Source organism: Buceros rhinoceros, unplaced genomic scaffold (genome assembly GCF_000710305.1).
Source record: "Buceros rhinoceros silvestris isolate BGI_N320 unplaced genomic scaffold, ASM71030v1 scaffold3089, whole genome shotgun sequence".
Classification (NCBI taxonomy): Eukaryota; Metazoa; Chordata; class Aves; order Bucerotiformes; family Bucerotidae; genus Buceros; species Buceros rhinoceros.
Genome location: NW_010430817.1, coordinates 61,123 through 71,309, shown reverse-complemented (window position 1 = coordinate 71,309; position 10,187 = coordinate 61,123).

The following is a 10,187-nucleotide window of genomic DNA, read 5'->3' as shown; positions in this document are numbered from 1 at the left end:
TAAAAAGGCTGTAAGCTATTTCTTCAGCATTTGACCCAGTCATTATAGGTTTTTCCTGCTGGTTCTGCAAGAATAGTGCTGAGGAAGTGGCATATCTAAAAAGGATAAAATCAACGTGTCCTTTAGACATGTCTCAGGGATGGTATATTCTGTTAAGTAAATAATTTTTTTTTTATTTGAAACCTGCTAATTCACTGAGGCTGTGAGCAAAAGGTTCCCTCCTGTTGTCCAGTTTTCTTTAAATTTGAAAAGGTGTAGAGTACATCAGAACCTTGAATAAGTGGCACGTCAATTACAGCAGTAGTTTGCAGAAAAGGATTAGACTGTAAAAGATGTATTTCTGATTACTATAAGCGTATGGAGTAAGTGTAAACGCTAAGAACGTGCAGGTGCCTAAGGAAAACTGTGAGATAGTGAGTAGCATTGACTCATATCCCTTGTAGCTCCTTGTTAAGAAGCTCACATAGGGATGTCCATTTGAGGGAAAATGCTGAGCTAGCCAAGTCTGTTCAAGTAGGCCAACTCCACTGGCCTTTTTTTTGCAGGAAGAGTGAACAGGAAGAGGGCTGAAAAGGTGGGCACAAGCTGCTGTCAAACTATACCAATTCCTTCTGGAATTGTAAGGCCCTAGATGGTTAACCTGCATGGTTCAGGTTTTGATTCAAATCTAACTGGCTTCAGAACTTGGAAGGAAATCACTTATGTTTCAGAGGACTGCAGTGAGGAGAAAATGGCTGCAATGTACTCTGAGAAGAGAGCAAATACTGAAAACATTTGTGAGAGCAAACTGCAGCACCTGCGAGCCCCAGTGATGCTGTCACTCTGCCTGATAGCTGCAGTGGGGGGGACTGGATTGTTATTTCACATCCCTGTAGCTTACTTATACAAATCAACCCGTCAACAACAACAACAACAACACCCCCCACCCCCCCCCAAAAGTCAAATCCTTTCCAATTAACTTGGAGTAAATGTTTTAATTCCACAGCAAGAGCTGGATCCTCTTGAGATGTAGGATGCTTGCTAGAGGGGCTACAAAAAGAGCAGAAAGGGCACTTTTGGCAAGTTAGACATTTGCAGGAGGATCTTGCCCTTTTCATCGTCAAACATTAGCTTTCTAGCCTCTAACCGAACGTATATTTAACACAGTATAGCTGCAAAGAGCAAACTTTAAAACACTATGTGAGATATTAAGCTCACTGAGCAGCATAAGAAGACAGCATGATGTGGCAATTAAGGCCACCTGCTTAATATGTGAAACTCTGAGAGCCCTTTTTATCCTGTGTAATGTAAAAATATATTTAATAAGGAATCTGGAGTATTGGCATAGACTTGGTTTGGAGTGCAGAGGAAGATAACAAAATCCAGAAATGCTTCATGCTAATTCAATGTGTATTATTTAAGAAAACCATGTAGGGTTAGAGTAAATCACAAAACACTGAAGCAGCAGGGACTAATGGTACTAATATGATATTACTGTGAGGTAACTCATTTTTTCACTGCGTGCATAGACAGCTACAAGTGAGCAGAGTGCTTTTTAAGAGCCTTCAATAAAGGAACCAAGGCACCAAACATATCAGGCTTAAAATAGGCAAAAGGTGATATTTTTTACACACATGATTCAACCAAGGAATTTATTTCCACATGAGTTTGTTGATGTCAAAAGTGTACATAGGTGGGAAAATCAATCAAAAATCATCAGAAAAAAAGAGAGTTGGAGTATATTAGGTGCAATTATACCGTCTGTGACTCCATAGGTCTGTAAGGTGAAAAATGGAAAATGTTTTGGGAGTGTTTTGCTCTCCTTCCTCAGGTGTCTGCTAATGGCCATCACCAGAGACAAGACCGTTGGTTAGCTGGACTTTCTCAGCTGTGTAAGTTACTCATCAGCCAAAATAAACTTATGCTCTATATAGGAGCCACATGGCTCTTATCCTGATGGGGCTGAGCAGCAGAATTTGGCTCTTAAATTAAAAAAAAAAACAAACTATAAGTAACATATAGGTATTAGTAATAGAAACATATAATTCAACAGATTTTAATCTAATATAGCCTTGAATAACCAGATTTAATGAAGGATATCCCTCTCTGCTTTCTTCCAACAATTGTCATTTTGCGTTTTTATCCCCAAAGAAGTTAATCTGTGTGTGGAAGGTTCTGACAAATCACACATGGAGGTGTAGCTAAGTGATTTTATTGACATGAAATTGTTATTACTTTGGGCATGAGGGAAACTCCTCCCATTTGAGTGGAAAGGTTTCCTCTCTATGTTTACATTAAATTACAGTATCTACTCCTGCTATGAAAAACATTGGAGAAGATTAAAGTGAATTAGAGTTCTCATCCAGTGAGACAAGAACTGCCTTGATTTCAGAGTAGAAATTGAAAGAGTCTACGCCTTACAAATCTCAGATGCAAAGAGTTTTGAATTTTCAATTTTTAAGCATTTTTTTCCTTTTTGACCTTTTGAATTTCTTTCAATTCCCAATAACAAGACATGTGGCTTATTACATCTGGAAGAGGTTCCTGGAAAATAACTTGCTGGATAACACAAAGAAGCTGGCTGTTTGAGATAGAACATGTGAAGAGAGACAAGAGATTTTTTTTTTCCAAACTATTCAGCACAGTGTTAGACCACAGTGGCTCTGGCTTGAGTTCACTACAAACTCACATTTTTCCATATGACATCATCTAAAGGATTCTACATGGAACACAGCCTACACAAATTGTAAATGTCATTGCACAAGCTTTCTGAAGCCTTGATTTGCAGAAAACTTACTCATCAACAAAATGCTTCCCTCTTGGAGCAGTTAATATCTCACCTTTCTTCCAAATCCTGTGACAAAAGAAGACTCACATTTGAGCAAGCTGGAGATTGCTTGTAGCATGACTGAAAGAGACACTGGCTGAGAATTACACCTGACAACCGAACCAGACTTTCTTAATGGAGAAATCCATACAGCTAGAGGGAATTAGAAGATGAAGATGATGATGACGGTAGCTTAGAGAATGTTGATGATGACTAGAGTGGCTTCAGTTACATAGGAATTTTGAGCCTAAAGTGTTCTTTAAGTTTATTTTGTGTGAATTAGGCTTTTATGTCACAGACTGAGCAAAACATTATCAGGTTAAATGCAAGTGTGATGAAGTTACACTAGAAAATTAGGAGCAAATATTAAGGTAAATTAAAAACCTGATCAGCTTTTAAATTTTATTTTTAATGCAATTCTATTTGTCCCAGTACATTTTTCTTTTTTGTTTTGCTGATCCATGGCACATTTTTTAGCTAATGAAGTTATTCTCGGGATGGAAACAGATGCCCTGGTAAGAAGCTATGTTATTTGCATGTCAGAGAACCGATTACCTTACAGATGTTATTAGGTTTTAATACACTCTGCTATTCTTCTCCTTTCTAGCAGAAACTGAACACTATTAATTTTTCAAATGTGGTTTTAGAATCCTACAGTGAAGCAGTCTGATTATTATTATTCAAAGCTACATTGAATCTCATTTTCTGTTCATTTAGCAACAGGATCAGCTCACGTGAAAATACATATCAGTGGTCATTATGAAAGATAAGCAGCAGTAAAACAAGCAGATTCTTTAATACAGTAATATTTGAGAATGTATTTTGATTTACGGGGCAATCTAACCTGATTTTTTTAATGACAAATACACTAATGAGCTTTTTTCCCCACATATTATTTTTACAGTATGTTTCAATTTAAATAAAAAGTTGTTCAGTGTAGTTTCAGGTGTGATTTACATGATTTTTCACAATGTTCTCTTTGCTAGTCCACCATATCAGTAGAATCTCTTCCTGGATTCCTAACGGATCAGTCAAGACCGAAGGACAATGAAGATTATCATAAAACTTCCAGTGGTGTTGTCTCATTTATCAGCTTAGCTAAAGATTTAGCATATGAGCAAAAGCTTTCTTTCCATTTAAGACTTTTCAATGATGATTCCATCACAGCCATGAGAAATGTAAATTCTGGAAGGAAGGAATAATACAATAAAAGTGAAAACATTTTACTCCTGTTCTGACTTGCATTGCTGACTATGCTAGCATCTTATTGGCATATCAACTGCCATTAAATCCTTCCCATGACCTCCAAGACTCCCATTCTTGGCAGGCCCCGGCCGCCCTGTGCCCGGGTCTGTGATGTCCGGAGGTAGAGCAGTGACTCTTTCACAGGCACCCCCTTGCCATGGGGAAAGAGCTTGCGTGCCCTTGTGAGGTTGAGAGCTTGGCTGGTGGTGGCATGTGCCTCCGGTGGGGTCTCCCAAGCCAGACAGGTCTCGGCTGAAGGGTCAGACAAAGTGTGTCCGCGGGCAGGATGGGCTCACTAGCCTTCGGGCAGCCATCCTAGGAGAAGGACAACTCTGACTCCAAACCCGGGCAGATGGAGCTCGTTTAGCCTTGTAAGGCATCCATCATGCAAGAGAAGGATACTCTAACCAAACCTACGATCCGAGGACTTCGCTGTCACCGTCCAAGCTCGGTAGGCCCTGGCAGATGAACCTCAGGTGTAAAGGGTGGAGCCAGTTCCGTGCACGCTGCGCCTCACCTAAAAAATCCACCACGCAGGCCTGAAGGGTGCACTCATTGCTTGCAGTGAGCGTGGGAAAAGCCCTTCCCAGATCTTTGTTCGCGAAGCCAAGCCATGATGATGGTGAAATCCTTCCCATGCGCCTTTGGCAAACAAGTCCTCCAGTATGAGTTACAGTATGAAAGAAACTGTGGAGAAAAGGAAGAAGGAGGATGAGTTGTGTGTAAGAAGATAGTTTCTATACCAGTAAACTGCAATAGGCAAATTGCATTATTTTCCTTCTAAAATTAAAGCAGAATGAATTATTAATATTACCTTTTAAAACTCAGATATTAGACAACAGGTTTTGTACCAACATCAGGCTGACTCAAATCCATGAATATAAGAATTAAGCAATCAAAAAAGAGTTAATTCAACTTAGCCAAAGATTATTGTAAAAAATCGCCAAAAGCTTTACTAAATATTTTTAAGATTTTGAAAAATTTGTAATAGCCCCCAGATAGTAGCTTATTTGTAATAGCTTATTTGTAATAGCTTATAGATTCAGATACGGCAAAAAAAGTCCAAGTTTCAGTTGTTCCTGTAGAATAAGAAAGTAGAGAGCAACCAGGAATTACAGTGACATGGAAATTTGTCAAGCGGTCTACTGCCTTATATAAAAACAGCAGAAAAACACAGCTCAGACATGAAAACTCCTATTGCTATCCAGAGGTCCTAGCAAAAAACTAATTTTGATTATTGAACTTGACACTATGTGACAGGTTTGTTTTCTATAAACCTTTGAATTATTTTTATTACCTGAAATCATGGAAAAATCCCAGTGTATCTGCACACAAACATGAAGTAGTATCACGAATGCAACTAATTTTATAGTCTTTGTATAAAAACTTTTCCTGTGATGCTAAGGTCAAACAACCCCTTTAATTACAAAATCCCATTCCTAAAACTCTCTCTTCTTTCAGGTTAAGAAAAAATTTGTATGTTTCTGCCTATAAACAAGAATGTTAATAATATATTGATCTTTAAAGTAACCCCCTAAGCTTTCACTCTGTCGGTGAATATACAGTTTAATACTCTCCCTATCTCTGATCACTTCTAAGAAACTGAAATCTAGTTCTCTTTGCATACTGTTCCTTTGTCTGAAATATGCTATATGACAGCACATCACTTGATAGACACGTCTGAGAGGATTATCTTTCCTGAGATTTAGACTTTTATTTACCCACCTGTTAAAATTTCTGTTATACTTAAAAAGAGATAAATCTCACTTCAGGCTTGTTTTCCATTTCTAAATGTAGCGTGAGTGTGGAGAATCCCTAATAAAATTATGTTTCTGGTAGTATTGCTAGCAATGGCATATGTTAACATTTAGTACATACTGAAGTATCGATCACCTGCCTGAAGAAATGTCTCAAAGTTCATTGCATTTGATCCCTGACACTGAAGAGAAGATAGAGCAGGTTTCAATTACTTCTGGGAATGACTCAAACTACACTGCATTTTCATACCTTTTCTGCACTCAACCTGGCAATCTTTTGTCTGTAAGACTCTCTAAGTTCCAAAATAGCATTTTGGAGGAAAGAATAATGAAAGCAGTTCTAATCCAGTATTTACTAACTTGGAAAGATCAAACACGTTTTAGAATCCTGCTTGCACTCTGCAGTGTAACTGTTTGGAGGAGATTAACGTGACAGCTGCGGTATACTTGCAGTGCTTTTTGACAGAAATGTGTTGAAGCTGGTTAATTTTCACCAAAAAAAAAAAAAAAAATCCATCAAATCTCAACTTTTCAGATTGGACTGCATGTGTTAATCACTGTCAGCCTCTAATTTTGACGGGGATTTACTTTGTCCAAACTCAGGCCACCCAGCAGGTCTGCGGAGATCTCTGTCTATCTCCATAGGCTGTATGGGAAATATGTCTCTGAACACCTGCAATAGGTTACAGTAGGTTGTAGACTTGTCTTTCTTTTTCAGAGCCCTTTCAGAGGAGTACCATTAAAGGACTCAATGTATTATAAGACACACTGTTAATCATCTCTTTTGTCATTTCCCTCATTCAGTCTCCTCTGTTTTTGAGATACACTAACTAAATCAGTTCAGGGAAGCTTGAATTGGAAAACATTTCCTCTGTTATATGAAAACCTCTACCTTGCTTTACTTTTGGTTACACCCCTTTATCCTCTCCCTAGAGAATCAAACTCACTGTTTAAAGTTGCTGAAGTCAAGTGGTTCACAGCTTTCTCACAGAATCAAGGAATGACTATCAATAATCAATTAAGTAGCTACTCAGAGTACACAAGTGGAGGCAGTCACGGGAAAGTGACTATTTACAGGTTCACAGCTTGCTGGTGACTCTCAGTGATTCTCAAAGGTGACATCATGGCTTTTATATGATGATTCCAAACCACCAGAGGAAGGCAGAATCAGCTGCCTATTATATTTAAAGGGGCTAATAGAACCATCTCTAATTAGGAGAGTATGTTTCTTACCAAGTATGTTTGAAAAGCATTAAACCCATAGTTAATATATTTTTAGAAGATTTCCTTTTTATTTGATAAAAAACCCCACAATCAAATACTCAGAAATCATTACAATATTAACAATTTGAGACTTGAATGATATTATTTATGTTTCCTGCAAGGAGAAATTGTACGCTTGTGTCTGATGTACCACAGAGAATTATCCACCATTTGTAATGGTAAGAATTATTCCAAAATCCTTTAAAGTCTATGGAAGGACTTTGAACAACAGCAGAACACTTGTATTAGGCAAGCTACTGCTCTGAATTTTGAAAGCTGAATGCACTAAATTTTAATCATTTGAGATTTAAAGGCGTGGGCATTTTGAAGAGGTTTGAACAGAAGATTTTGTGAGTGGAATCACCATGATTCCAATACTGACACTGTACATACTTGGATTCTCCAGAAGGATACAGCTGAGTTTTCTTTTAACTTTTGAAATCGGATTTTCCTGGAAGCAATGCAAACAGCAAAAATGATCAAGTATTTCTCCTTTGTCTTATTTAATACATAAAAACTAAACTTACACTTAAAGCTGGAATCTGTTTGGAAAGGATATGTATTCTTCTATTATACTTGGGTGATTTCTGAATCAGATCTAGGAAATCTCATTTTGCAGTTCACATGTGAAGTCCTGCAGTATAATAACATGTCAAAATTTGAAGAGAACATGACTTCCATTTATCAAATTCTACTTCTTATGAAAGTAATAAATGAGAACAACAGTGTGTAAAATACTGCATTTATCATTTGACACTGTTGTTTCCACCAGCTCTAATATTTTCCCCATCATTAATTAGCATTTCTGTATCATTCTTTGTCATGCAAGTCAGCGTTTGATCATCTATAAAGTTGCAGTTGTAGTGGAGTTTGATATCCATGCTCATTTTATCTACTTCTTTGCTCCGAGGAATGGAATTTTGCCTTTGTCCAGTCTTTCATAAAAAGAAACTGAAATTAAACTAAGCCTAATTACAAAATTAAACAGTTGGTCTCTGTTAAAATAACAGAATTTCTGCAAAATATCATGAAATATTTCCAAAGGAACTTACCAGCAATTTATTTTCTTTCTAAATTGGCTTATCTCTCTCTCTGAATGTAAAACTAAGACAACTGTTTCTTAAAAGTAATATAAACTGAATATTTGGTAATTAAACATGAAACGATACTCAGGAAAAAATGAGGCTATATAAGTTTATTCTAAAAATAAAAAAAGTATTTGGCCAAAATTGTACTTAAATATCGGTGATTTCCTACTTAGTTGGTAATAAAATATAAGGCCACTTGAATAACACTATAAATGCCATGAGTTTTTTGAGTAAGAACTGTCCTCATGGCCATAAATTTTTGTGTTGTCTTACACTTTTAAAAGCCTTTAGTTTTCAACAAATTCTTGCTTAATGGTTATTTGAGGGAATAATAAGGTTTTTATTTTGCTTTTTAAATCTGGGGAAATGCTGATTTTCAGGCGACTGTTCAGATTTACAGAGTAAAGAAACAAGATGTATTGTTTTCTTATTCTTTCTTATATCATTCACTACTTTTGATTATGCTTCATTCTTTCATGTTTCAGTCATCCAAAAGGGGTAGAAACAGTCTTTTAGTGAGTAGTTTCTAAGAGAAACTACTCAAATGGAATTTAATTAACAAAGACTTAAAGAAAGAAAATATAATTGATGTCAATCAACATGGGTTCAGGAGAATGAATCTTGTCAAAGTAACTTAATATAATTTTTTATGAGATTAAATATTTGGCTGATAAAGATAATAGTGTTCATGTAATATGATTAGATTTCTGATTTTACATCACTTGCCCTTTTGATGAAAGAACTTGAACAATATGCTCTCAACACATTAAATGAATTAAAACCTGTTAATTAAGAGATCTCTATATCAAATTGCAAATGACTAATCATCAGTGAGTGGATGTTTCTGAAAAATTCTCACAGAATTTGATTCTTCATCCCATGCTAATTTGTCAATGATCTAAAAAGCATAAAAATATCTCCAGTGAACTCTGCAAATGGCAGAAACTTTTAAAGTGAATGTAATGACAGCTTACCCATCTAATGATGTTAGACAATCTATAGCGGTCAATACCACCACCCCAGATAAAAACTGGGAAGTTTAATATTGACAAAATCATGCATCTAGAAGCAAAGATAATATATGATGGAAGAGTCCTGAAGAAGCAGTTACTCCGAAAAAGACTCAAATGTTGGCATAGAAAATTATTTTCATAATTAAAAACTCCTAATCTTCAAAACATGTTTTCCAGATGAAAAAAAGCCTATTTAAAATTACCTGTCGCCCATACTCAGCACCTGAACTGTGCCCAAAACTTACATGGAAGTGGTCCAGTTTGAATAGAACAAAACCATACAAAGAGATGTCTGATGGAGATGAGTGATCAACCATCTGAGACTTCCAGACTCAGTGTGATGGCTAAATGGACTAAGATTGCTGCACCTGAAAGTGAGAGAATACTACTCGTAGCAGTACTTCATGACTGACAGTAAAGTTAGTGGTTCAGCAATAGTATACCTAGAATTGGTATATGTGCTTCAAGAAAAGTGTTGATAAACAGGAAAGAGTACAGAGAAAACTCACAGTAAAGGACTTTTAAAAACAGTATAAAAACCAGTAAAACCAGTGTAAAAAACAGTATGGGAAGAGGTTAATCTATTTTATGTTAGCAAAAGAAGCTTAAGAGTGACTTGTTCACAGACAGAATATATATATTTATATATTTGCTTCAAAGTGTTGACAGCAGAGTGTTGTTCAGTTAATGAATAAGTGGATAGTGATCCAATTAGTGGAAGCTGAAACTAAACAAATTGAAGCGACACAAGCCCACATACATACACACACACACACGTGTTTATATATGAGTCTATATGAGTCTAAAACAACTTTTAGAGCATAGAAATTGGTTTTCTCTCCATGGCAATCACATAGCAATTCCAAATCAAGTAGTTTTCTCAGTCATGTAGCTTCTTTCTACACTATTTTGCTACTATGGACATAGCTGTAATGTCTTCTGGACCACTACAAAGCCTTGTAATTCGGATGATTTGCACTAATGTCTTTAACGAGGACTAGATTTTCCTGCTGTG